Raw genomic sequence first — 14,377 nt, forward strand, 5'->3', positions numbered from 1 at the left:
TAGATGAGGAAATGTCTGGAAAGCACTGAGAATAATCCTGGTGCAGGTGAATGCTTCATAAATTAGCATTAGATTATCGTCAATTCGCTTATTCATCCCTCATTAATCAGTACACTCCTTGAGGCAGGAAACTTTTATTACAGATCTTTGTTTTTTGTGTGCATGTTTGTTTGTTTGTTTTTTCAGTTACAGCTGACAGTCAATATTATTTTATATTAGTTGCAAGTGTACAACATGGTGGTTCGACATTTATATCATTTATGCAGTGATCCCCCCAATTAGTTGTTGCAATATATACTGACTATATACTCGATGCTGTACTTTACATCCCAGTGACTATTTCGCTACTACCAATTTGTACTTCCTAATCCCTACCCCTTTTTCACCCAGCCCTCCAACTCCCTTCCCTTCTGGCAACCATCAGTTTGTTCTTTGCACCTATGAGTCTGTTTCTGTTTTGTTTGCTTGTTTGCTTGCTTTGTTCTTATTAATAAAAGCAACGGTTAGATGCCACAAAATAGGTGACAATGCCTTTACCATGTGCTGTCGTCAGGCCTGAGGCCTCTTCCATCCTGGTCAAGGGGCATGCTAACCTTCTCTCCTTTCATAGGACACTATTACTAATCTTGGAATCCTCAGTTCTTGCCATAACACCTGACACATTTTAGGTACTTGGTAAATGTGGACAAATGAATAATGGTCAGGCTTCCATCTATACAAAATCAACACTTTCAACTTCTCACAGTATTTTACATCTGGAATTCCCTTTACTGATCCAAACTCCATGCAACAACCCAAGATTTAAAATTTAGAGCAGTACCTATGCACAGCTTAAGAGATCATGATGCTTAACTTCACTAAGGCAAAAGGTCAAGGTTGCTCCTCCTATGTTTTCATGTTAGTGTTGCCCCTAACTTTGGGAAGAGGAATCTTTTTCCATTTATTGACATTTATTTGAAAGAAAGGAAAGGCTTTCACGAAGCGAGGGAAAACCTCTACGGGCGAAATAAATCATTCCTGCCTAACCCCACGTGATCTACTTGTTCATTGACAGCCCTAAGGCCGGCCTGCTTTAATACCTACACAAAAATAAGATGGGAGAGAATATTCAACAAACTACACCATTAACTAGTACTTCAAGACAAAACGCAACATCAAAGGGGACTTCTGAAATTTACAGTTATCTATGAAAACAACCACAGTATTCCAACCTAGCCAGTCTTTTGAACACACTTGCAACAGACACTGTATTCTAATCTTTCACCTTCCAATTTGCAGAAAGTAGGATGAGTCCTCAGATTTTAAAGGGTTGTAACTATGGGGGCAAAGGAGCTCCATCAACCTTTCACTTGGGGAGTTAATTTTAAAAATGAGTTTCAGTATAAAATTCCTCTCTTAGAGCATGTCATTTGCGTTTCTATCACAGCAAAATATAAGATAGAAGACGATTTTCTATTCCAGATTATTATATATATTGTTCTTCAGTGTGCATGGTAAAACATAAACTGTTTTATTTCATGCTTCTGTGTGTACTGTGTGCTTCAGAGCATTCAATTATCTCTGACATTTTAGAGCTAATATCTTTTAATGTCTACTGGCAATAATATGCTTATTGGTGCTACATTTATGTGTTAAATTCTACTATGCATATGTATGAGTTGTGATTATTATAAGATGAATAAGTCAGAATCCCTGTCAAGATATTTATAGATGTTGTTTCCTCATAAAATGCATTTCTTTATAAAATGTATTTATGTGTGTGCATATATGTGCATGTATGTGCATGAATGTTTATATATATATATATATATATATATATATATATATATATATATATATGATTGATGTGCACTAGATATATAGAGATATTAGGTAGCTAGTTCGTGAGTAACTTACCCCTTTGTTTTGTTTCATTCTTGAGTGGCAGGAATCAATGTAAGAGTATAGTGAAAGCTTGTTGTTGTTGTTTTTTATTGTTTTTTTGTTTTTTTCATTTAACAGTCATCTTTTTCAAATTCCAAAAAGAATTCTCTCTTCTGATACTATGGTTAGAGTGCCTCTTCTTTTAATATTATATATTTCAAAAATTTTAAACGGCCTTCATTCTAAACCTCATTCTGAATCACTCACTTTTACTTGATTAGTTTTCTTCAAAGGCGGTAATTCTTTTCTCACTGTTTCTCACAGAGGGGAGCGCTAGCCCCCAGGAATCAATAAAAGTGTTCAGAGGAGTTTGAGAACGACTTTAATCTGCCAACGCATCATTCACTTTCCCTGAATAGGGAGCACCCCACCTCAACAAGCTAACAATACTTCCCTTCTCTTTAAGTCCATTATTTGTCCTGAAGCCTTTGGCCTCTTAGATCCCAATCAGATCGGCTGCTTGAATGTGAATAGAAATGCGACCTCAAGACCAGAAGATGTGTAGCTTAAGGAACAGCTGAATAACAACAAATGGGGTGGATTCTGGTCCAAACTTTCTGTACTTTCCCTTTTTATTTCACCTCTTGCCTTCTTACATCTTGGCTTCTTGCCCTTGTGTTCCAGTTGTAAGTTTTACTTACACTCCTTTCTAATTTACTCATTCTGCTTTCTTTTATTACTGAACAGTATCAATTAAAATTTTTTTAAAAATCGTAACTTATCACCTTCTCCCTGACTGCAAGTATATATTTTAACTACAATCAGCATTGTCCTGCTCTAGGGAAAACACTTGTTCTTTGTATCCATGGTTCTCATTCTACCCCTCCTCTAATTACACCCCACACCGCCTTCTTTCTTCTCCTCCTTTCTCTGGGGACCCAGATCTGGTACAACTGGCAAGTAAGTGTATTTAAAGACTCCCCCTTTTATTTTTATTTAAACATGTTCCACATATCTTCCCACAAATTATAAGTAACCTCCAGTAACTCACTCTGGATGTCCCTTTAAGGTACAGTGGGACAAAAGGAGGAAGGCAGGAAGGTGAAATGGGAAGTATGTGCAGTCGCCAAAGACTAGCTGGCACAACTAGCCTCCTATGGCAGGCGGACCAAGCTGACTGTGACTCATTTCTTCACAGGCTGGCCCCGCTTCTCTGTCTTCTCATCTGGCCTCTGCATTCTCCATCCTTTATCCCAACCCACTGTACCTCGAGACAAAATGATGAACTAAATGCTATGGACCGAATGTGTGTGTCTCCCCCAAATTCGTATGTTGAAGCCTAATCCCCAGGGTGATGGTATTTCAAGGTGGGCCCTTTGGGGGTGATTAGATCATGAGGGTGGAGCCCTCACAAATGGGATGAATGCCTTTAGAAAAGACACCCCAGAGAACTCTCTGGCCTCTTTTGCCATGTGAGAACACAAGGAGAAGAGAGCTGTCTAGGAACCAGGAAGCAGGCTCTTACCAGACACCAGATCTGCCAATGCCTTGATCTTGGCTTCTCAGCCTCCAGAACGGTGTTTAAGCTACCCAGTCTGTGGTATTTTGTTATAGCATCCCAGACAGACTGAGGCACTAAATCAAAATTATTATTTTCAAAGTGGACTATGACCAATCTTAAAAGTCCCAGAGCTGAGAAAAACAAAAAGATGCAATCATGATTAGAAACTTTTAAGAAAAAGAATTCTCTAGAAGAAAAGATGGAAATCATTCAGCTATATATATATGTTTCTGAATAACTGAATGCAGGAAAAGTACAGTACTGATGGTAATTACAGATTTATTTGGGGAATAGAAACAGAAGTGCAGAGATTGATTTGTCCTCTTTCTTCATATTCCCATTCCCGTCCTCATCATTGTTGTGGCTTAGCATCTTGGCCTAGCTGTTTCCTTAGCTGCTATGCTCCCTCTGTCACAGACTAACACCTTGGATGGCAGTGCAGCTGTCTATTTACTTACCAGTCTTTGCTTCTAGACTATGATCTCCTTGATGACAAAGAAGATGTATTTTGCTTTTATCCTCCAATTGACACAACGAAGTGCAGATAAAGGGGTGTTAGCTCTGCCATAAAGGGCATCAACCAACTGCCTAGCCATCCCTAGACATCTAAGTAGAGATAGAATATAGGTTTGAAGTGTAAATGAAGTTCTGAAAGGAGACCCCTAGCACCCTAGTCAAGCATATTGTCACTGTCACACTTTCTGCAGGTACCCCGGTATATCCTGAGTGTTTGGCAGAGTGCCTCACTGAAACTTAATGCTCCATTTATGTTAGTTAATTGAATGTTTTCATGCATAAAAAAATGAATCACTTTGACATGAGACACCAAAAGAAGAAAAATATCCATCTAAGATGCTATAAGAAGCTCCTGGCCTGAATGCTGAATATGCACAAAAAAAGGCTTTTCTTCAGGTCTGATTGGATTTATACTCCTAAACTCTCCTTTCTCTGTAGCTATTCAACTATTCTGGAGATAAATACCTGGAAAAAAGTCACTTATCCGTGTTTAATTGAGTCTAACAACACATTAGCATATCTCAAAATCTTTCCAAAATGGGGTTGAAAAACTCAAGCATGCTGGCACAAAGTTAGCATTTTTTTTCTCCTTTGTGATGATTCCTGCCAGTTCTACATTATCTAAGGTAAAATGAACCTCAAAGTAATACAAGGCATCAAAAATACTAAAAGAACCTCAACTGTAATCATTAGTCTTCTCTAACATTTATTCAAAAGAATTTCCCCTAAGTTTGAAATTACATGATTTTTTTAAAAAGTGGCCACACATTTACCAATATATTTGAGAATATTCAGTTAAATATGTAAATATACCCACCTGTGGCCTTCTTATTTCATACAACAGGCAGGATGATTATTTCAAACCTTAAATAGATCATGCCATTCCTCTGTTTTCAATCCTTCCCTAGACTCTATTTACATTTTAAATAAAACCCAAAGTCCTTGTCATGGCCACTTGTGCCCTCAATGAAGTCCTCCTAGACCTCCCTCCTCCTCCCAGCCACAATGGCCTCTCTGTTTTCCTTGAACAGACAAAACATCTTGCTGTCCCCTCTTCTTGAGATGCTTTAATATTAACCAGCATATTTTCATGTCTCGCTTGCTCGCTTATTTCAGGCCTCTGCTCAGGGTGCACCTCTTCAGAGAGGCTCTGTCTCACACCCCTCCTTACTTGGATTCCTTCTTCACAGCATGTGCTCCTAACATTAAATGATATAAAATTGTTTGCTTATGGATTCATGGTCTATCTTCTTCATTAGAATAAAAGTTTCATTGAGGGCAGAGACGCTAATTTTTTCGACAGCACCTAGAAGAGAATTTATTCCCAGTAGAAACACAGAGAATTTTACACAGGAAATTGGACCTCAGAGGCTGTCTCATTCAACACATTTTGTATTAACCATATAAAGAAACTAAGGCTCAAGAAAATGAAATGACTTATCCAAAGTCACAGTTAACAAACAGCAGAATGCGATCTTAGTTACATTTACTTCCAGCCCAACAGCCTTTGACGCTAAGAAACACACATGAAGGAGAGGGATGCTCATGTTGACTTTCAACTTTACAGAAATGTATACTTTTTATTTTCTAGAAAAGTCTCTTTATAAAAGTTGTAATAGTTTTTAATCTCAGTTTATTTTTGTTTTCCTTTCATTCACCAAGAGTGAGTCCTAGTGTGATTTTGCAAATCCCAGAGCGTGAAAGCTAACAGGGTGTGACAGCTGGTATGTCCCATGCTCGTCACATTCAGTGGTCTATAACAGGGTAAATGACACAATTACCTGCTGTAATTACTGCTACTGACAATATAGTCTCCCTGGTGAATGCTTTATGAAATTCAGAACTGCTTTTCTTGTCAATCCAATAAAAATTTCTGCCTACATATTTCAGGCAGTATTCTGCTAAATAAACAGTTAGAAATTAAAGCTCAAATTTAAGTGGACACATTACTTAGCAAATTCAACTATTATGGATTCATTCTGCTTTAATCTAATTTTTGCATTGAAATGCAAATCTTTTTAACAAAGTTTTGCTTTAAATCAAGAATGCATTCTCAATGATTATAAAGATGTACAGAACACTTCACAGAAAGGCAGATGTACCAAAAAAGTCAGAAGAATTGAATAAATGAAGCATCCACAAAAATCCTGGTCTAGAGTTGTCTGCCGTACATCAAACTTGTGACTTATTTCATTTCAACTATAAAGACACTTGAGACTACATACAGACACAAACAGGTACAGCAGTTGGCTGCTCTGAGTTTGGCCACCAGCCAAAACCCTTCTCGAATTAGAGGTAGACTGTCAGAATAAGAAATAAAAATGCACAGGGACATACTTGACTGCGTATATAACTTATTTCCCTTTTCTTTAGGCAAAAAGGACAGTTACCAAATTCCTATTCTAAGACTGGGATTAACAGAGTGAAGTGCTTAAACATACCGTGTTTCCCTGAAAATAAGACCTAGCTGGACAATCTGCTCTAATGTGTCTTTTGGAGCATAAATTAATATAAGACCCAGTATTATATTATATTATATTATATTATATTATATTATATTATATTATGTTTATTATATTTATCATATTATATTATACCCAGTCTTATAATAAAATAAGACCTGGTATATTATATTATATTATATTATATTATATTATATTATATTATATTATATTATATTATTATACTAGACCTGGTCTTATTTTACTATAAGTAAAATATATTACTTTTTGCTCCAAAAGACACATTAAAGCTGATGGTCCAGCTAGGTCTTATTTTCGGGGAAACACAGTAGTATTAAAAAGCCCACTTAGGAGAAAGCAGTACAAACTTTTTTTGCAACCACATTCAAGGAACACACTTTTTTCTCCTTGTGGATAACACCGATATGTTAACAGAGTATAGTAGTAACCAGATGATTTTGAATTTGCAAATAAGTGGTTCCCACTTCAATGACGCACTATATTCCTGGAAACCTACTACAAAGCCAATTATCATTAAATGGCACTAATTATGTCCTTATTGGGTTTACATGTTCTAACATAGTTTGGCATCGTCAGCAGAAACTGATGAATAAATGGGTGAGGAAGTTGAAAGTAAAGGACATGTACTTGATAATCAATGTCCAATGTGCTCAGCAGTGAAACAAATGGTGAGAAAATAGGGCTGATGTGTAATTCAAGTACATGGTGACTTAAAACAGAGTTCCTCGGTACACAGGGACAGAAAACTTGGACACTTAACTTTTTAGTTTAATATTCTTTGTTCTTTGTAAGAACATTAGAGTAAATAAGTGCTATCCAAATATCAAGGCAGAAGTACTATAGGAATGACAAGAAGGATGAGTAAAGACAAGGCTACAAATCTCCACAGACACTTTATATCTTAATGTACACTTTACATCTTAATGTATTTACATTTTAAAATATAACAACATACAATGTTAAATAGTGCAATGGGTATTGTAGTATCACTTTTGGAAGTGAAGGTAATAGTAAATCAGTAAATCCTCTCTGAATTTTTTAGACTTTGTAACTATCCAGTGGTTGCTAAAGGATTTCAGCGCTCTTACTCATAGTGTAGAGAGTAGTAAACCATTCAGGTACTTGCACTATGACACAATCCAAGTCAAAATGTGGTCTCATGCAAGCTGAGATGGAGGTGATTAACTCTGTTATTCCAATATCCAATCCCATTGAGCTGTGTATAAGTCTCCCATCCTTGAGACCTGCCCTCTGTTATTGGCCAGCACTATGTTTCAGGGTATTTGGACCTGCGGATTTCTCCACCTATAATTTTTTTTCCCCCAGGCTCTTCCTCTCAGGACCTCAGTGAGGCCCTATCTGATATAATTTAAGTAGGTCCCCAATGCTGGTCTCTACAGCATTCCTTTATAGCAAATATTTAGCATTCAATCATATTCACCCACTGGCTTGTCCACTAGTCTTCTACACTTCCCCCCACCCCAAGATGGTAAAGTCAGAGAGAGCAGGAACTGTGTGATTAGCACGGTGCCCAGTCCAGGGCAGGCTTTCAATAAAAATGATTGGGTCAATGTGTCCTTCAGACTGCAGAGCGTTTTCTCACACCTTAGAACTCTACGTATGAAATTCCCTAGGTCTGGAGACTAGTAAATTGCAGTTGAGGGATAAGAAGAACAGTAACAGCTTCTCTCTTCAATGTAGAATAACTATAATATCAGGACTTTATTTGAATGCAGTTACATTTCAGGAGACATGATATTATATAAAGTGCATCCAGATTTGGGTAAAAAGGAGTCCAATAATATAATTGCATTCTACTGTATTAGTTTTAGTTATGAGTGAGATCTATTGCTCCACACATGGCCTAAAATGTCACTCGCAAATTAAAGCATGAAAGGGCATCATTTCGGTTCCAGCACATTAACGCAGTCCACTGTGAAAGCAAAATACCAGGTTAGCAGAGTTTAACGTACCTCTTAAAAAATCACTTGTAAATCATTTCAGGAGAGTTTTTTTTTTTAAAGTTATTAAAATCATGTTTCCTACTGATAGTATTGTCTAGTCAATAGAATTATCTAAAACCAGATTCATTTTTAGAGGATTGAAATATGAAGACCCAGGTAAAGAAACACTGTGTTTAGGAGTCTGTTGCCCCTGCAGTTCTGAATCAGGGGCAAGATGTCAGAGGTATGTTGGTTTGGAAATGTACAGGATGTCATCATACATTAATGCAAGGTCTTCATAAAAGGACTCCACATTTCAGAGACAGATTGGGCACACACAATGAAATAATACCGTGGTAATGCCCTCTGGCATTTCTGGGTTAAAAGGTTATTTTCCTCATTCATTCTTGTGATCATCATGATAATTAAATCAAAATGCAGACCAAAAATATTTATTAGAAAATCATTTTCCCCAGATATCACCACCCACCACAGAAGCTGGCTTGCATTATGTTATATTTGCCAATACTGTCAGAAATTTTCAACTACACCGCAATTGTTATTTCCTAACCTAGAACTACATAAGTACATGAAGGGTTTTAGAATACCTGTTTACTCTAGAAATTTCTCTTCTAACCTGCCTTTGTCCTTCGGAAAACATTCCCATAAATGATACTGACTCAACTAAAAAGGGTACCTTTTAAAGGAACAGACCTTTTGCTTACATGTTACACGGTGAAGCACTATTGCATGGTCCTATCTTACTAACAACCCCATTAATTATGTTCAGGCTGGTTCATTAGCCATACAGAAGCAATACTTACATGCATATTTTGCATATGTAACACTCTACCACTTCGGGCATATATAATTTATACTGCTGTAATCAAGTGGAGTTGATATGAACAGGAAAGCGCCTCCTCATTTGTCTGGCATTTATATCCAAGCTTACGTTCAACTACAACATGACGAATACCGACAATGGGCCAAGTACCACAACATGTAATTTACTTTGTTCTTTGATTTAATTTTCACAACCCCATGAAATAGAGATTGTTAGCCCCATTTCATAGATGAGACAAATGAAGCATACAGGAATTGAATGAATTCATCCAAGGTCACAGAACTTTAAATGAGGGAGCTAGGATTCAAAGTCAGATCTGTTCAATTCCAAGTTTGAACTCATAAATACTAAATTAAGTTAAGAAGACCTAATTGATCTAATTGACGTTCTAATTGAAATCTTGTACATTATAAATAGTAAATATGTTACCCCCTAACTGTCCCAGCCACATGACCGCCACGTGGATTTGGTTACAAGGCACTATTCCATATTTAAGATCTCACACTTGATGTTTTTGTGGGTTTCACTCTGGGAACTGTCCTTTAAGAAGTCAGGGGTAATGTCCTGTGATAAGGGTGCTACTTTAAGAAAGATGAGATTTAACTAACATAGATCAACAGACCAATCATAATGAAGAGACTCATTAAGAATAATAACTGAGGGAAGAGTTCGTTGATTTAAAAAGGATACTCCCAGAAATTTAGTAGTTTTATGAACATTATTTTGAGTGCTATTATATGGAAGCAAGATTAGCCTTATTGCCTGTATTCCAAGGGGACAGTCCAGTTAGTGACCAAGAACACAGTATTTATTCCATGATAACTTCATTTGGATTGGCTGTTGGCCTCCTTGCCTAAAAACCCCTTCCTTCACCTAATTCGCCACAATTCTATTCTTCCTGGAGGACCTAATTCACATTCCATCAGTTTTATGAAAATGTTTCTGATTAAGAGAATCCTCATTGAATTTCTTAACCACAGCACTTACAGGAATTATTATATTGGCTTCTTTTGATTTCTCTTATTTGTTATAAAAACTTTCCAATGGACTAAGCTCTTTGAGAATAGGATCCATAACTTTCATTTCTTTTGTAACATATGAAGGTGATGTATAGGCACGATGCTGTGCTACCCCTCTCATTTTCTTAAGAAATAAACCAATAAAATTCAAAACATGATCAATGAAAATAAATATCTATAAAAGTTATTTTAGGTAAGCAAATTAATAAAGCAGTAAAAGCAAAAGTTCTACATGTTATGAGGAAAACACATCTAAATATCACATGGGCTAAGAACTCACAATGGAAATTATGATATATTTAGAACTAAATGATAAGCGAATATTACATATTGAAATTTGTGAAATGTACCTTAAGTAAAGATTAGATAGGAATTTATAGGTTTAAATGCATTCACTGAAAACAACAACAACATAGCTTTCAAAATGAGTAAACCTCAGCACCAGTATTTATAATATTAGTGTGATTTTAGGCAAGCTATTGAACTTCCAATGCCTCATGCTACTCACGTAAGCAATTGGGTTAATAATAGCAAATGTATGATATTGTTTTGAAAATTAAATTAAGTAAGTAAGCATCTAGAACTATGCCTGACACATTGAAGGAACTCTTTTTTAATATTATTACTCCACTTAAGAAGTCAAAAGAATAAAGTGATAAAAAGATGTTGACCAACATTAAATCAATGATATTAAAATATGTAAAGGAAAAAGAAAAAGACTGTCCACATGAAACCTGGAAAATGGAAACCGAATGGAGCAGATTTACTATATCCTTCCTTCATTATCTAGGAAAGGGATACACTGACCAAATACGCCAGAATCCCAGTGCTTTTAGAATCATCTCATTGATTCCTTTACTCTGGTTATAATTAAATTATTCCTACAGCTTTTGTACCAAAGAAGAATGCTGTAACTAGGCCACAGAGCGTATTAGTTTTCTTGATTACACTAGTGGATGGAACTACCAGTGAAAATTGTGTGTATAAGAAAATCAAAATAGAAATAATAGGAAATAGGATAAGAAAATGGAAAGAAATATGAGCCCAAAAAGGAGTAGGAGGGGGGAAAAACAAACAAACAAAAAAGCACGAAGGTAGGCAAAAGAAAAGTCAGAAGAGTCTGGTTAATCAAAGCCAAGAGGAAGAGAGGTTTGATTAAGAGGCAAGAGCAATAGTATACAATGCCAAAGAGACATGAACAAAGGGATTGAGCGTAGACACTTAGGAGGCCACTGGTGATTTCCATGTGAGCAAATTCAGAACACAAGAAAGAAGCCAGTTTATAAGAGGTGAAGAAATGGTGAAGAATTGCCAGTGAAAATGCTCTCCACGTATTTTTTCAAATCCATAGAAACTCTTTTACCCAGCGTGATCAGGTCATGTGACAGTCAGAAGAAGACAGCGATCCCAAAAAGTAATACATCCATGTCTTAAACATTTTAATTTAAAAATATACAAATGAACATTTACTTGTCAGTCTCTAATGGAGGTCAAATCTTTTGCTTTGAGTTCTTCAAAGTCTTCCTTTCATATGTCATATTAATTACGCATTCTATAGGAGTTCCAGCTTTAACTTATTTAAAGTGGAGTGAGAAATTAAAGACACCTGCAGAGTAATCTGAATGAAGAATCATAGGTTTCTATGACTTTCCCCAATATTTTACAATATTCTTACCCATACCTAATTTGATAATACATTTTAAGTGACGTGACTGAATTACATTTTTCGTATATACTCAACTTATTTTTGTGAAACAGCACTCTTTTTTGGAAAATATCAGTTTATCTGGTGGGTTGATTAAGTTGTGGTTAATTAGAAGAGCTTCTACGGTATAGGGAAAATTGCTACTTTTCTTCCTACACTCTTACCATCCCTGTAAAATTATTTACCCAAAGGGAAAATATATTCAGGCATAATGAAAGCTTGCCAGATAAAAAGCACTGTCTTAAAATAAACCTTTTAATTGACCACATGTCCTATATATAACTGACACGGATCCACTTTTTTCTATTATACAAGTTACAGAGCTACTTTAAATAAGAAAATGTATGTGAAGTACTCTGTAAACTGTAAAGCACTTTACAAAAGCAAGTGCTGATTATCACTAGAGGGAAGAACATTTTATACCACCTGTCATTCATTTTTCAACCCTTCTGTTTATCCTATAATTGTTGGTTGACCACCTACTACATACTAGACACTACTAGACACTGGTTATATACTGGTGAAAACACAGACATGTTTTCTGCACTTGTGGGGCTTATAATATAATGAGGAAAAGAGGAATTAAACAAGTGGATCAACAAGCCATGGTAAGTTAAAGGAAAAAGTTTTGGATGTTTTGCAAGAGGATAATATAGTAGACCAATATTAAACTGAGTGGTCCCAGATAATTCTTTGAGATTTAAAGAATTAGTTACATCAGTCCAACACAAACAGAAGAAAGAATTGTTTTAAGTAGAGGGAATTGGATGTGCCAAGACCCAAATACAGGAGAGAGCCTCATGTGTCTGAGACTGGAAGACATGCTGTGTGCCTAGGGTGCAGTGGGGGAGGGGGACCGGTATGTGACAAGTCTGCAAAGGTAGGCAGAGGCAAGACCATGCAGGGCCCTTTAGGACACATTAAGAAGTGGTCTATTTTTTTATTCCAAGATCAATGGGAAGCCACCAACAGGTATTAAAGATTAAAAAAATATATATATCACCTTGCATTGTGGAAAATGGGTTAGAGCAAGTATGGAAGCAAAGAGGGCATTAAAGAGATTGCTGTAAACATCCTGTGAGAGAGGATGGGGTCCTTGACTATAGTGGGGCATAAGAAATGGAGAGAGACAAAATATATGTTAGAGATAGAATTGATGAACTAGCCAATGTATTAAATTAGGTTATTAGGTGGTGGGGAGAAACAGAGAGAGAGAATGAGAGCAATATCAAGATCAAGCCTAGATTTGGCTTGAGCAACTGGACATGCTAAGTTTGCCATGCTTGGAGGACATTCACGTGGAAATACCAAGAGGGCTGTTATTTAAATAATTGCTTCATTAGTTCAAAGCAAAACTTTCCAAAGGCTCAAAAATTTCCAATGACCACATGCATAAACTTTAGTTTGGGCAAGACCTGATACCAAACAAGCCTTACAGGTTCAGGAAGAAGTAGGTATAAAACTGAAATACATCTTTGTGAGGAAAAAAATGTATATATAGAAATGAAATGCAGCCTCATGAGACTAACCTCCTTGTCTAGCTGATTTGCAAAATCACTCTGACAGTATTTCTCTCTACCCACGGCTTGGGGCCTTTGGGTTACACTCTGAACCAAGACATTCAAAGACTGCCTTACCTCAAAATTCCTTTGGCAGGTTCCCTCATTCTCTCTACTCCCCTCATTCTGTTGCTTCTTCTAGACCCAGTGATGCTTTCACTCTCACCCCCGAGAATTTCCTTGCTCTATATGAAACATCCTTTCCCAAGCACCCCTTAATTTACAAACTCTACACATTTAGTAACTCTTGAAATATCCTTTCTTTCATATAGTTTTTCTTAACCAATGAAACAGAGGGATTTTTCAGATTTATTCTATCCTAACCAGATGCACAAATCCTTTTTCTTCTTGTATGCTCAATAACCACTCACTTGTGTCTTTTGTAATGTCTTTGCAGAATCCACTAATAAACAGCAACATATCACAGGTACCCCTGTAGGCTAAATGATCTTGCGAGGAGTTTCAGATGTTATATAAAAGTCCTCCATAGTAGTATTTTTATTTTTACGATGATTAGCTTTGGGACACCAGCTGGCTGATGACAGTAAAATACACAACATGCAATTTTGAGGGGGCAGAACTGATTAGAGAAAATGAACAGGAACAATCTATCCTACAAATCTTGAGGAGAAAGATAAATCTTGTAGGGAGAGCAAGAAACAAAAGAGAAGAGAAATTAGTGGAGCTATGGAATATTTTGCAGATAGCCCATGTTTTGAGCTCTGGAGGATTGACAACTCCTGGGGATAAAGCTGACTTCTAGTTTCACCCAAGTACCCTGGCTAAGTGTTTGTTGATGACACATCTTGGAATGACTCATCCACAGTATCTCACTTTTTCTGCTCATCAGGAGCACTGCTTTTAAGAAACCATAGATGGGCAAG

General features: G+C 36.6%; 1 protein-coding gene and 1 non-coding gene across 4 annotated transcripts in view; both read right to left on the minus strand.

Moving 5' to 3' along the window:
• Positions 1-14,377, minus strand: part of NELL2 (neural EGFL like 2) — a 316,912-nt gene that overhangs the window by 105,559 nt on the left and 196,976 nt on the right. The window lies entirely within an intron of this gene.
• Positions 492-615, minus strand: LOC141570302 (U6atac minor spliceosomal RNA). The gene has a single exon (XR_012494307.2). It is a non-coding gene; the product is annotated as a U6atac minor spliceosomal RNA (small nuclear RNA).

This window comes from Rhinolophus sinicus, chromosome 1, assembly GCF_057876585.1.
Source record: "Rhinolophus sinicus isolate RSI-liver-muscle chromosome 1, RSI-T2T, whole genome shotgun sequence".
NCBI classification, from domain to species: domain Eukaryota; kingdom Metazoa; phylum Chordata; class Mammalia; order Chiroptera; family Rhinolophidae; genus Rhinolophus; species Rhinolophus sinicus.